The sequence below is a fragment of the Thalassophryne amazonica genome, chromosome 7 (assembly GCF_902500255.1).
Source record: "Thalassophryne amazonica chromosome 7, fThaAma1.1, whole genome shotgun sequence".
Classification (NCBI taxonomy): Eukaryota; Metazoa; Chordata; class Actinopteri; order Batrachoidiformes; family Batrachoididae; genus Thalassophryne; species Thalassophryne amazonica.
Genome location: NC_047109.1, coordinates 21,851,769 through 21,867,263, shown reverse-complemented (window position 1 = coordinate 21,867,263; position 15,495 = coordinate 21,851,769). Strand labels below are relative to the sequence as shown.

Here is a 15,495-nt window from a genome sequence, read left to right as displayed (position 1 = left end):
TCTGCTAACGAGTCTTTCATTGGATTCTGGTGTGTTGGAGCAGGGAGACAACTACAAGTGTCAGGAAGGTGGCTCTCGAGGACCGAACTTGTCCACCCCTGTTCTAGAGGTACATTAGATTGGCACACTGTTCAAATATTCTGTGGCCTGACTCCTTTAGGGAGTTTAATTTCTTTATGGGGTTTTTAAAGGTCCCTTATGGGTCCCCTTTTTGTGTGTGTGTGTGTGTGTGTGTGTGTGGGGGGGGGGGTTACGGCCCTAGGCCTTGTGGGCTGGGTATTTGGTCATGTTTGTTTTTGCCCTCTTCCTTGTTTGCAGGGTGCTCGTTTCCGGAGGAGGCACTATAAATCTCTGCCTGTTCTTCCGCTTACTCGCACCCTCTCTGCTGCTTCAGGTCCTGACGTGCTGCTGCCGGGCTCCAGTCTTTTGTCATGCACCTTTGAGTTTGTTTTTTTTAATTTCACGTACCATACACTTTCGCACACATACACACACAATACATCCAAACACTTGCATTCACCACTGATGCTGACACTCACATCCCATCTTTGTTTCTGTTAAAATATAATTTTTTGTAAATAAATCCTTACTTTGAGCATGTTACTCCGGCATGGTCTCCATTTTGTTATGGCTTTGAGCCGGTCATAACAATCTGAACAAGCCAGCACACGCCACGTGCAAGTTAAGGCAGGTGTTTTTTCAATTAAAATGTACCTGTTGTGTAAAGCATGCCAGAGCATTGCAGTGATATGTCATGCTATCACCTTTTTATCATCATTCACTTGAATCTAATGAATGTTACAAACTGCTCCAGGGTCATTCCATCTCAAGTTATCCAGAGGCTCCCAGGTCACCCCTCAGTTCTGTCCTGTCAGTTTGATATGTTATTCCTACTACAAAGTTATGGTGAAATGCCAAATATTAGGTCTATATCTTTCAATCATTTGAAGTTACAGCCTTTGGAATTTTTGTGAATTTTTCACATATCGTGAAAACTGTGTTTTCTACTGTAACAAATTACATTAATTTGATTATTTGGAATGAAAGGCACCTCACATGGAGGCACCAATTTAATGTAGTGAATGAGTAGTTAATAATTATTATGTAATTAGAATAATATCTAATTACCTCAGGGCACCACCCATTTAAACCATAGGTACTTTAATTTAAACATTATTAATCACTCTCAATTAATCAATCAGTCTCAATTTAATTAATCAGTCTCAAATCTGAAAGTGAATTCTACAATACAACTGACCAAGGGTTTCCTTCTGAACACAAAATGAACCACAGCAGAAATATTTATATTTTATTTACAAATATATAAGAAATGAATGGTTTACTGGCAGTGGTGGGCGCAGGACCAATAATCCGATAATTATCGGAGATAATGTTTTCATTATCGGATTATCTTATTAGATAACTTTAAAAACCATTATCGGACTAATTAGTTTGCGATAAATTTTTGTCCGATAATTTTTAGACCGATAACGTGGTAAATAAAGCTGAACAGGTACAAACACCCTCTGCCCTCTGCAAAACAGAGGAGATCTGCTTCTAGCTGAAACCGCTCTATCCTCTGCAGGCAAAGGAGAACTGGTAACCAAAAAAACCTCATTTCTTTTAACCCCATACTGATATGCGGGCAATATCACCTAAGTCATCCAGAGGCATACATTTTTAACGTATGGTTCAAATTTTAACCAAACTAATTTTGGACAAGTTATTTAAATTGTCACGTCTGAAGTTTTATAAAGTGAAAATATCAGATATATGTTTTACTTTTAAAGTAATGCGCTAATTTGTAAGGTTTTAGGGTGGACATGCTGTGTCCAGGTGCATTATGGGTTATGATAGGGTAATCTCAGTATGTTCATGACATGAGAAATGCATTTCAGACACTCTGATCAGGCTCCACAGACAACAGCATTAAACTCTAGTGCCTAAAACTCTCGTGAATATATTCTCTGGGTTTATAGATGTTGTTATTGTGTTTGCGTTTATTAAATTCCACGCATCTTAAATGTAGCAAACACGGATTATCTGAAATTTTGTTTTGGCAAGTTTTTACGGCATCTACTGCCATCTACTGGCCAGTAGTGTTCATGGCAGTATTCAAACTGAAGCTTGGCAGACACTATGATATTTTCAATCACTGTACTCGGTTCCAGCTCAAACTGTACCACAGAATTGCACGATGTAAAAGTTCAGAGCGCCCGATTTATGTTCTCACACACGTGTTCAAAAACCACACGTCGGACTCATGTTTCCAGAAACAAAATGTAAACAGAAGCTTTTTTTTTTCAAAATTTAATTTACATTTCTTATTTTTTCCAAAAAACTCTCGATGGGAGACATCAAAGTTAAAAAAAAAATTACAAGACAGGTGTTTGCACATGCACAGTGGGAGAGTTTGGATGCTTGTAGCTCTTCAGCAGCGGGATACACTCACGACGGCCGACCCGAATATCAAACAGGTTTGATTTTCACCTGACCATACAATCGCCGATCAGGACGTGGTTGTGAGATGTTAAACACAGCTCGTTACTCCATGTATACAAAACAATGCAGGATGCATGATTAACCTGAAACTCAGTGCGATCCAAAAAATTCTTGCACAAATGAAAAATCAGCTGAAAAAGGGCCAAAACTCACACAGTGTAAACCCAGCTTAAGTACTGAACGTCTGGGACCAGTAGATCATGGCAGTGTTCTATTTCTTTTTGACACCTTTTTTTTTTTTTTGAAAATGCCTGTTTTTGCAAATAAAAACTGGAATATTTTACAAAAGCACATTTATCTGTCAAGACCAACACACGACACACCTCACATTAACATGTTGATTTACATAATGAATGACTCAACCAAATCAGTGTTAACGGAGGCACATTTTACCCAGAATCCTTTGTCTAGTGTCTAGTGGCCTGTCTAGTGGATTTTTATTTTTATTTATTTATTTTTTTTTTTTACCACCATTGTCGTGTGTTACCTGTGCTGCTCCGCAGCCTGTCTAGTGGATTTTTATTTTATTTTCTACCACTGTTGTCGTGTGTTACCTGTGCTGCTCCACAGCCTGTCTAGTGGATTTTTATTTTATTTTTGCACCGTTGTCGTGCGTTCGCTGTTGCCGTGCGTTACTTGTGCTGCTTCATGGCCTGTCTGGTGCCTTAACTAAAGCACTCCTTCTGCTGAATCACCTCTAAATTATTTACACATTATTCACTTTGCGTGTTTTTAGGAATCCACTAGGTTGCGTAGCTACTAGCTTTTAGCCGATTTAGCATGGCGGCTTCTCCTGTCTCTCCCGCACTTTTCTGCTCTGGTTGTGAAATGTTTAGCTGTTCCTCGGCCTCCTTTAGCAGTAACGGTACTTGTAATAAGTGCAGCTTATTCGTAGCTTTGGAGGCCAGGCTGGGCGAATTGGAGACTCGGCTCCGCACCGTGGAAAATTCTACAGCTAACCAGGCCCCTGTAGTCGGTGCGGACCAAGGTGGCTTAGCCACCGTTAGTTCCCCCCTGGCGGATCCCGGGCAGTCGGGAAAGCAGGCCGACTGGGTGACTGTGAGGAGGAAGCGTAGCCCTAAACAGAAGCCCCGTGTACACCGTCAACCCGTGCACATCTCTAACCGTTTTTCCCCACTCGACGATACACTCGCCGAGGATCAAACTCTGGTTATTGGCGACTCTGTTTGAGAAATGTGAAGTTAGCGACACCAGCAACCATTGTCAATTGTCTTCCGGGGGCCAGAGCAGGCGACATTGAAGGAAATTTGAAATTGCTGGCTAAGGCTAAGCGTAAATTTGGTAAGATTGTAATTCACGTCGGCAGTAATGACACTCGGTTACGCCAATCGGAGGTCACTAAAATTAACATTAAATCGGTGTGTAACTTTGCAAAAACAATGTCGGACTCTGTAGTTTTCTCTGGGCCCCTCCCCAATCAGACCGGGAGTGACATGTTTAGCCGCATGTTCTCCTTGAATTGCTGGCTGTCTGAGTGGTGTCCAAAAAATGAGGTGGGCTTCATTGATAATTGGCAAAGCTTCTGGGGAAAACCTGGTCTTGTTAGGAGAGACGGCATCCATCCCACTTTAGATGGAGCAGCTCTCATTTCTAGAAATCTGGCCAATTTTCTTGGATCCTCCAAACTGTGACTGTCTAGCGTTGGGACCAGGAGGCAGAGCTGTGGTCTTATACACCTCTCTGCAGCTTCTCTCCCCCTGCCATCCCCTCATTACCCCATCCCCGTAGAGACGGTGCCTGCTTCCAGACCACCAATAACCAGCAAAAATCTATTTAAGCAAAAAAATTCAAAAAGAAAAAATAATATAGCACCTTCAACTGCACCACAGACTAAAACAGTTAAATGTGGTCTATTAAACATTAGGTCTCTCTCTTCTAAGTCCCTGTTGGTAAATGATATAATAATTGATCAACGTATTGATTTATTCTGCCTAACAGAAACCTGGTTACAGCAGGATGAATATGTTAGTTTAAATGAGTCAACACCCCCGAGTCACACTAACTGTCAGAATGCTCGTAGTACGGGCCGGGGCGGAGGATTAGCAGCAATCTTCCATTCCAGCTTATTAATTAATCAAAAACCTAGACAGAGCTTTAATTCATTTGAAAGCTTGTCTCTTAGTCTTTTCCATCCAAATTGGAAGTCCCAAAAACCAGTTTTATTTGTTATTATCTATCGTCCACCTGGTCGTTACTGTGAGTTTCTCTGTGAATTTTCAGACCTTCTGTCTGACTTAGTGCTTAGCTCAGATAAGATACTTATAGTGGGCGATTTTAACATCCACACAGATGCTGAGAATGACAGCCTCAACACTGCATTTAATCTATTATTAGACTCTATTGGCTTTGCTCAAAAAGTAAATGAGTCCACCCACCACTTTAATCATATCTTAGATCTTGTTTTGACTTATGGTATGGAAATAGAAGACTTAACAGTATTCCCTGAAAACTCCCTTCTGTCTGATCATTTTTTAATAACATTTACATTTACCCTGATGGACTACCCTGCAGTGGGGAATAAGTTTCATTACACTAGAAGTATTTCAGAAAGCGCTGTAACTAGGTTTAAGGATATGATTCCTTCTTTATGTTCTCTATTGTCATATACCAACACAGAGCAGAGTAGCTACCTAAACTCTGTAAGGGAGTTAGAGTATCTCGTCAATAGTTTTACATCCTCATTGAAGACAACTTTGGATGCTGTAGCTCCTCTGAAAAAGAGAGCTTTAAATCAGAAGTGTCTGACTCCGTGGTATAACTCACAAACTCGTAGCTTAAAGCAGATAACCCGTAAGTTGGAGAGGAAATGGCGTCTCACTAATTTAGAAGATCTTCACTTAGCCTGGAAAAAGAGTTTGTTGCTCTATAAAAAAGCCCTCCGTAAAGCTAGGACATCTTTCTACTCATCACTAATTGAAGAAAATAAGAACAACCCCAGGTTTCTTTTCAGCACTGTAGCCAGGCTGACAAAGAGTCAGAGCTCTATTGAGCTGAGTATTCCATTAACTTTAACTAGTAATGACTTCATGACTTTCTTTGCTAACAAAATTTTGACTATTAGAGAAAAAATTACTCATAACCATCCCAAAGATGTATCGTTATCTTTGGCTGCTTTCAGTGATGCCGGTATTTGGTTAGACTGTTTCTCTCCGATTGTTCCTTCTGAGTTATTTTCATTAGTTACTTCATCCAAACCATCAACATGTTTATTAGACCCCATTCCTGCCAGGCTGCTCAAGGAAGTCCTACCATTATTTAATGCTTCAATCTTAAATATGATCAACTTATCTTTGTTAGTTGGCTATGTACCACAGGCTTTTAAGGTGGCAGTAATTAAACCATTACTTAAAAAGCCATCTCTTGACCCAGCTATTTTAGCTAATTATAGGCCAATCTCCAACCTTCCTTTTCTCTCAAAGATTCTTGAGAGGGTAGTTGTAAAACAGCTAACTGATCACCTGCAGAGGAATGGTCTATTTGAAGAGGTTCAGTCAGGTTTTAAAATTCATCATAGTACAGAAACAGCATTAGTGAAGGTTGCAAATGATCTTCTTATGGCTTCGGACAGTGGACTTATCTCTGTGCTTGTTCTGTTGGACCTCAGTGCTGCTTTTGATACTGTTGACCATAAAATTTTATTACAGAGATTAGAGCATGTCATAGGTATTAAAGGCACTGCGCTGCGGTGGTTTGAATCATATTTGTCTAATAGATTACAGTTTGTTCATGTAAATGGGGAATCTTCTTCACAGACTAAAGTTAATTATGGAGTTCCACAAGGTTCTGTGCTAGGACCAATTTTATTCACTTTATACATGCTTCCCTTAGGCAGTATTATTAGACGGTATTGCTTAAATTTTCATTGTTACGCAGATGATACCCAGCTTTATCTATCCATGAAGCCAGAGGACACACACCAATTAGCTAAACTGCAGGATTGTCTTACAGACATAAAGACATGGATGACCTCTAATTTCCTGCTTTTAAACTCAGATAAAACTGAAGTTATTGTACTTGGCCCCACAAATCTTAGAAGCATGGTGTCTAACCAGATCTTTACTCTGGATGGCATTTCCCTGACCTCTAGTAATACTGTGAGAAATCTTGGAGTCATTTTTGATCAGGATATGTCATTCAAAGCGCATATTAAACAAATATGTAGGACTGCCTTTTTGCATTTACGCAATATCTCTAAAATCAGAAAGGTCTTGTCTCAGAGTGATGCTGAAAAACTAATTCATGCATTTATTTCCTCTAGGCTGGACTATTGTAATTCTTTATTATCAGGTTGTCCTAAAAGTTCCCTAAAAAGCCTTCAGTTAATTCAAAATGCTGCAGCTAGAGTACTGACGGGGACTAGCAGGAGAGAGCATATCTCACCCGTGTTGGCCTCTCTTCATTGGCTTCCTGTTAATTCTAGAATAGAATTTAAAATTCTTCTTCTTACTTATAAGGTTTTGAATAATCAGGTCCCATCTTATCTCAGGGACCTCGTAGTACCATATCACCCTAATAGAGCGCTTCGCTCTCAGACTGCAGGCTTACTTGTAGTTCCTAGGGTTTGTAAGAGTAGAATGGGAGGCAGAGCCTTCAGCTTTCAGGCTCCTCTCCTGTGGAACCAGCTCCCAATTCAGATCAGGGAGACAGATACCCTCTCTACTTTTAAGATTAGGCTTAAAACTTTCCTTTTCGCTAAGGCTTATAGTTAGGGCTGGATCGGGTGACCCTGGACTATCCCTTGGTTATGCTGCTTTAGACGTAGACTGTGGGGGGGTTCCCATGATGCACTGTTTCTTTCTCTTTTTGCTCTGTATGCATCACTCCGCATTTAATCATTAGTGATCGATCTCTGCCCCCCTCCACAGCATGTCTTTTTCCTGGTTCTTTCCCTCAGCCCCAACCAGTCTCAGCAGAAGACTGCCCCTCCCTGAGCCTGGTTCTGCTGGAGGTTTCTTCCTGTTAAGAGGGAGTTTTTCCTTCCCACTGTTGCCAAGTGCTTGCTCACAGGGGGTCGTTTTGACCGTTGGGGTTTTTCATGATTGTTGTATGGCCTTGCCTTACAATATAAAGCGCCTTGGGGCAACTGTTTGTTGTGATTTGGCGCTATATAAAAAAAAAGTTGATTGATTGATTGATTGATCTGTCTGTGTTTGTTACAATACTTCAGAATTAGTGCATTATTCAACATTAAAAGATATATGTTATATTTTAACTTTGTACAAATGACAGAATTGACATTAATGGAGTTATTGTATTAGTATTTATTTTATTTATACACCAAACCATAACTCAGTATTTTCCAAGACCTCCGCCTGACGGCAGTGCTGTGATTGAGGAGAGAGTTAAGCTTTGTGGCTCCTCTCAGCTTGCTTCTGTGCTGGAAGCCATGTAGTAAACAGGAGCTTCCAGCAGGGAGCAGGATGCTCAAAGACAGAAGTGCTGGCTCATTGTTTGGGTCTTGTGTCACTTTTGATGCTACCAGAAGTGATCGTGGTGTTAAAACTCAAAATCAGCTTATTAGTAGTTGCAAGTGTACCAGAGACAATACTGGAATGTATCGGTTATCTGTAACTTCCAATATAGTTTTGGGTGGTTTATCATTTTATCTTTATCAAAGATAACTTTTCAGTTATCTGATTATCTGTTATCAATGTTAATTTTTTGGTTATCTGTGCCCACCACTGTTTACTGGCATTTTCAGTGGACAGTGATTAAACAAGTTCATTTATGGACACAATTTGCTTACTCATGAGACGTTGAAAGAAAGTAGTGAGATAAAGCTTAAAGACTTTAAGTAAATAAATCTGTTTAGAATTTAGTGATGAAATTTGAAGCCAATTATTATTAAGAAAATTATTAAACACTGACAACAAAACCCTTTTTCAAGAATCTTTTAACTGGGTCACTTAAGCCTGTTTCACACGACAGAATTTTAAAATTATCTTTAGGTTTCCAAAACCTGAGAGACCACACACGTGAAGAAAAAATCATAGATCTGACAGGTTTGGTTGTACAGTGTGTGGTGTTCAGCCACACGGTAAGGACAACACCACACACAAACAGATTTCACACACGAACATTTACTGCTCAGACAGGAAATCTCGCAAAATCTCTCGAGATTAAACGTGACTTCAGAGTAAACAAACGGAGGTACTTTCTGGACTATTTAAAACAGAGGGAGAAAATGATACAAAAAGAAAAAGAAAAGGCGGTCTTTAAAGGAGTGGAGACAGCGCGACCACCGGACTTTCTGGTAAGTCAGAACAGCTGTTTTGATTTTATTTTCCAATCCGTGCGTCCGTCACCTCACTTTCTGATTGGCTGCACATCACATTCAGCAGGCTGCATGCTCGTTTGTGGTCGGAGGACACAACACACGCTGCGATATCGGGCCAAAAAAATCCAACATGTTGAATATCCCCGATTTGCGATCGGAGCACTCCTGATGCCCTTCCGAGCAGATGAGAGCGCTCGTAACACACCACACACGGGAGGAATATCTGATAAGATTATCTTTAATGTCATCACGATTGTCGGGGTGTCCTTAAGATTGTCAGAAGGGGAAGATCGGGTCCAATATTGGCCTAATTATCCTGCCGTGTGAACCCGGCTTTAGCTGATCCATTGAAGAGATGGTTCTGATGAACCATCCGTCCTTCATTGATGTATTAGGGTCTTTGCCGCGTGAGCTCACTTGGGTCAGGGGTTAAACCAGCGGTCTCCCTGGCAACCCCAACACTTCAGTGTTGGCTGGTTTCACTGACAGGATGACTGATGCTTTGGGGTCAGCTTGCTGGACCCCAGAGGTGGAAAGTGTTTGCTGAAAATGCATCCTGGAAGCTTTTAAAAAATTTGTTGGAGTCAACTGTGAAGTCTTTGTGAATTTAGAAAAAAATTAAAACTTTAAGAGCAGTGTGGTAAAGTACAGAAAAGGAAAGTCGCTTTTCTGTAAATTTGTTATTATTTTGAAAAGTTCAGCTCAGAAGTTCTCATAAAAATTTGAAAGACTTGACGAACTGTTACTTTGTTAAAAGTGATCAAAAATGAAACAACGAATGAAGTCACATAGTAGCTAGGCTAGCATGGGGCCTTGTTGACCCAAAAATAAGTTAAGCATTTGAAAAAAGGAAGAGAAGAGAAGAGCGAAGAGGGGGCAGAAGAGAGCAGCAGAAGAGCAGAAGAAGAAGGCTCCTTTCTGAAACTTTTAAAGGGGGCTTGCGTTATTATTATTATTTAGTTTGGTCTGAGACTGAATTTTGCATGGAAAGAGATGCAAATGAGCCTGGAGGATGCGTTGCACAGAACTCAACAATTTTTTTTTTCTCTGAATTAGGGTAACTGCAATATTTTTCCTGGACTTTAATGTCTTGCATAACAAACTTTAGGGTTCCTGAAAGAGAAAATAAAACACAGTTATTTCCCAGTAAAACCATTTCCTGGTATTCATATTTCAGAGTACTTTTGTGTGTGTGTGTGTGTATATATATATATATATATATATATATATATATATATATATATATATATATGCAACATTTTATCAGCAAAGAAAATGGTCAAAGCATGTGTCTGGGAAATAAATATTGGCCCTGCATTTTGTCAGTCTTGCATAAAGTCCCTGCACCTGTTTGACACTCTTGGTCTGGTGCCAAAACTCAATCATTTTTTGTTCGCTGTAGTATGTTTAATCTTGGCATTTTCCTGAGTCTTGCTTGACATCAACATAAACTTCAGGGTCTCTGCAAGTAAAAAAGAAACATAAGTGATTAAGTTGCATGGTAGAGTTTTAACTTGCACTGGTAGATGTAGCGACGAACTGTGTTAACTGACAGTGGTTTTCTGAAGTGTGCCTGAGCCCACATGGTAAGATCCTTTACACAATGATGTCGATTTTTAATGCAGTGCCGCCTGAGGGATCGAAGGTCACGGGCATTCAGTGTTGCTTTTTGACCTTGCCGCTTACGTGTAGAAAGTTCTCCAGATTCTCTGAATCTTCTGATATATTATGGACTGTAGATGATGGAATCCCTAAATTCCTTGCAATTGAACATTGAGAAACATTGTTCTTAAACTGTTGGACTATTTTTTCACACAGTTGTTCACAAAATGGTGATCCCATCTTTGCTTGTGAACGGTTGAGACTTTTGGGGATGCTCTTTTTATACCCAATCATGACACTCACATTTTGTGTCCTCAGTTCCACTGTGGTAAACCTATCACTGTCCCAGCTTTTTTGAAACGTGTTGCAGGCATCCATTTCAAAATGAGCAAATATCTGCACAAAAACAATAAACTTTATCAGTTTGAACATTAAATATCTTGTCTTTGTGGTGTATTCAATTGAATATAGGTTGAAGAGGATTTGCAAATCATTGTATTCTGTTTTTATTTACATTTTACACAACATCCCAACTTCATTGTAATTGGGGTTATAATTCAAAGATCACTTTAGCCTGAGTGAGAAACACCTCAATCTATCAGCTGAACCTGTGCATCCGGGCTTCAAGGAAACTGTAGTCCTATGTACAAATTAAACATTCAGGGTTTTCACGTATCCCATAATCCCTTGCGTGCCAGAGAGTTGTTGTAGTCAAAACAACATAGAGAATCCACACGATGACAATTGTAAATGAATATTATACTAAAAAAATGTCATTTTTTATGCTTTTCATCACATTAATAAGAGACTGCTGCATGAAACCCTGAAAACGTGCTAAAACAATTATAACAAAAAAATCTGTGTCTGCTACGTTTAATCTGCGTGGAAATCTGTGTTTAATAAGCACAAACTGAATTTCAGACATATATATTAGTCTGAAACAAAGAGGACAAACAGTGTTGTAAAGAATAATAATCAAGATGTTAAAGAGCAAACTTCACTTTCCCCCAGAACGACATGATCAGGAAGCGACTGTAGCTCACAGCAGCTCCCACTGAAAATAACGGAGAGACAGCCTGTGATTTGCATGTTTACATAAAACAAACGCAATAACAACGTCTATAAACACAGAGAATATATTCACAAGAGTTTTAGGCACAATCTAAAAATAGTTTTATGTTGCGATGTTAATTGTGTTGTCCGTGTGCAGCAGTTAAAGTGCAGCGTGATCAGAGCATCTCAATGCAGTTCTCAATGTTACTGAGATCTCGCAGCACAACGACCTCTCCGAGGTTTTGCGGGATTTGAAACCTGAAAAGCCTAAATACAGTGTTTGCAGAAACACCCCAACATCAAACACATAATATACAATAATCGCAGCAAAATCAAATCAATCATAATTCATAATAACCCCTTTCTATAAAGTTTCATCTCCCGACCTCCTCTAAATCTTCATCAGTATGATAAAAGTTTTTTAATGTGTCAAACTGACTCTTGTGTAAGCCATGTTTTCAGGCTCTCGGGTGTGTCCCACATTCACTCTCTAATTGTGTTGAAGAGTCCTTGCACAAAACCCCGAACCAAAAATCTCTTAAGTCTTGAAGCCTACTGACTCACACAAAAATGTCAGAAAAAGATGTACAAGAAGAACCTGAGCTTGTCAGAGTTGCCATCCATGGAAATTAGCAGAAAAAGAAACAACTGATTGAGTTTGAGACATAAACTCATTTGCAGATGAACTGATTTAATCCATTTTCCATTTTATTGATACTTAAATTAATGCCCGCACTGATTCTGACAGCCTCCCTCTTTTAATGATCACAATGAAATGCCCCATGTTTGTCCCCTCACAGTTCCAGCTTTCACACTGATTGAGCATAACTGGGGTATTTATATTCATCAGCAGAGCACGATTGTGGACAGATTAGTCGAGGAGTTCTTCCTACCCGCCCACTGTCCTCTGTGATCCCCTCCTGTCATTAATCATCTGCCAAGCCACCGTTACCGCACCCATCACCCCTCCTTCATTGTTTTTCCCTTTACGCTCTTCCATGGCTTCATTTTTAGTGCCGAGCAACATTTATTTCATCACAAAAAGTCATTGACTGATGTTGGATTTTTATGGAGGACAGGATACAATTTCAAAGCACAGCATGTGCATTTCATAAAGGAGACAAACACATTTACTTCTCCCTCTTCCCCACTCTCTTTCTTTATCTCTATCAGAGTAGAAAAAGGGAGCCTCCTGTGTTTATGTGAGGGTAGTCATCATTTGCTCTAATGTTTATTTGCTGAGGTGGAAGGCAGGCAAGGTGACAAATGTGCTGACAGGAGTATGGAGCATTAGCAGGTGAGGCAATGCATTAAATCCCTCAGACTCAATCACTGAGGTAATGTCCCATTTGTTTTAGATTCATAGCTGGTGCATTGAGTGTGACCAATTGTGAATCTCAAGCTACCCTACAGTGGCTTCAAAACCGTTTCATACAACGGTGTACGATCAGTTATTTTGCAGCAGAAGCTCAGTGTGCAGAACTCAGGAGAGATTGGGTTTGATGATAAATCAGAAACCAACTCTGATGTGCCATCTCAGTGTTACCAGGTCTGGTTACTGGGACATAGGACTCAATGCAGAAGCAGGTCTGGTCTGGTCTAGTCACTGTACTATGGAGCTGCCATGGGAACTGGATAGCAACAAAGTAGCCAGACATCTTTTCCTTCTGTACCTTTTAAAAGTATCCATCTGTCAGATGTCCAATGTCTTTCTCCAGCTTCAACACTGAGGCACCTGCTTGCTGGATCATGTCCAGAGAAACATGTCACATGGCTAAAATGTTGTAGCAGAAACTCCCAATACAAGTGGTATTCTTTATTTTAGTCTTTCTAAGTAAAACTTTGTTTGACACAGAGTCATTCCAGCATTATCCAAGGATCCTCCGACAAGACCGAGTACCAAAGACATCCAGTCCTCACCTTGGGGCGCCCAGATATCACAAACATACAGTGAGACAGGAAGCATCAGGATTTCAAAGACTATCAACTATTAGCCACTGTGGCTAATTGATGGCACTTCCAGTTCACCACAGCAGATGTTCAAAATATTAAACTCAAATACAAATCACCATTTTAATAAATCTAAACAGAGCGATGGCTTATATACAGTCTTCTTTTTTCAGACTGGTTCACGCTATTATAAACTGCAGTCTGTAGGCGACTCTCTCACATGTAGGCTTCATTCACACCGTCTGAACTCTGCTGCTCCTTCATACAGGACATGTGGTAAGTGGACACTTATATTTTTTATGTTGAGTTGTAGTCGGGGCTGATAAAATTAGCCCATAGGCTCCATTTCTATGTGGGCCCCAAAACGTCATCATAATCACAGAACATAGGTAAGAAGTAAAACTCTACAGTGCTCCATCAAATTATTGCAAACAACCACTTTATTCCCAGCTATGTGAAAATATTAGTTTTAATAAAACACGTTTTAAGGAAGGCTTCAAAACATTGTGTGAGATTTTTAAACACTGGTTTAAACAACTAAAAAAAATTACATCGTTAGGTGTATCATTTCATATCATGCAATCTTAGGCCAGTCAATCTAGCTCATTTAGGGTGTGAACACTGAAAATAATTCCAACAGAATTTATTTTGGCGGGCTATGGACCACAATAACCTGCTCTATAACATATCAAAAGTTTACCAAAATCAGCTTGGTCTAAACAGGTCAACAGCAGCCATCTTATAGATGGCCACATGTTCTTGCCAACTCAATGTTGCTTAGTTTTTTCTGATAATTCTTCAACATGAAGCAAGATACCCAAATAAAACCAACTGTATTCTGATGAAATAAATATAGGCTACATTGTAATATTCTTCATTTTTCCAAGTTTCTTCATCTGGATTACTTATATGACATATTAAACCATGAATTGTGTGTGTTTTTTGGCAACTATCCTGATGATTACACATTATAAATAATTTTGGTAATTATACTAGGGGAGCTACGACCACTACCTTTGCACCCCCACAGGACTAAACCAAACCAACTTTTCTAGGTTCCTTAGATGACCCCAAAACACAGTCAGGATGTTCCCAAAAATAAAAACTGGCCTCAAGCCAGTTATCCAAGATGGCATCCAAGATGGCCACCAAAATAGGGTTTTTCACTGAAACACCTTTAAACAACATATAAACAACTTAAATATCACAGAGATACAATGGGAAGACCATTGCAGGTCACAGCAAACTCATTTGTGCGAAAACTAAATTCATTCATGGGTTTAAGATTCAAAATGGCGTCCAAAATAGCCACTAATAGACCCTTATCATTGAATCTCTGTGTATTTAAATTGTTTATATGTTGTTTAAAGGTGTGTTAGTGAAAAATCCTATTTTGGCAGCCATGTTGGACGCCATCTTGGATAAAAAACTGGCTTGAGACCAGTTTTTATTTTTGGGAACATCCAGATTGTGTTTTGGGGTCATCTAAGGAACCTAAAAAAGTTGGTCTGGTTTAGTCCTGGGTGGGTGCAAAGGTAGTGGTCGTAGCTCCCCTAGTATTATCAGTTGTGGCCCACCTGGAATAACATTTAAACTTCCTAAAGAAAGTAAAATACAAGTTCTAAAGTGAAAAATCTCTGTCTGTAGACCGATTTTAAAAATGTATGTCCATAGCGTACGATTTGACCTACTTTCTATAATGAACTGTACTTGATCACTTATCAGTCTTTACCCATCCATTAATGTTTGATCAGTGATTTCCAATTAGATTTTTACCTCTAGTAATCATCATTTAAATTGAATATTTGATTCCCTCATACATTTATCATGATCAAAAGTATGAGAGGAACTAGAAGGTAAATGTGTCAAACATATGCCACAATCGAGCCTTAAAAAGTGGTGTAAAAAATGTAGTTCAGATGCACAAAACATGTCAAATACACTATCACGGTGGGGCGAATAATGTAAGACATCATATTTATCTGCCCAACGGTTGGGCGTGTAGTGTTCAGTGTATGACTTATCTGCCCAAGGGCTGGGCGAATAAGGTAAGACATTATATTAATCTGCCCAACGGTTGGGCATGTAAT

At 39.6% G+C, this 15,495-nt stretch overlaps 1 pseudogene; it reads left to right on the top strand.

The window, feature by feature from the left end:
• Positions 1 to 14,843, top strand: part of LOC117513206 — a 93,039-nt pseudogene extending 78,196 nt beyond the window's left edge.
• The last annotated feature ends 652 nt before the right edge of the window (positions 14,844 to 15,495 follow it).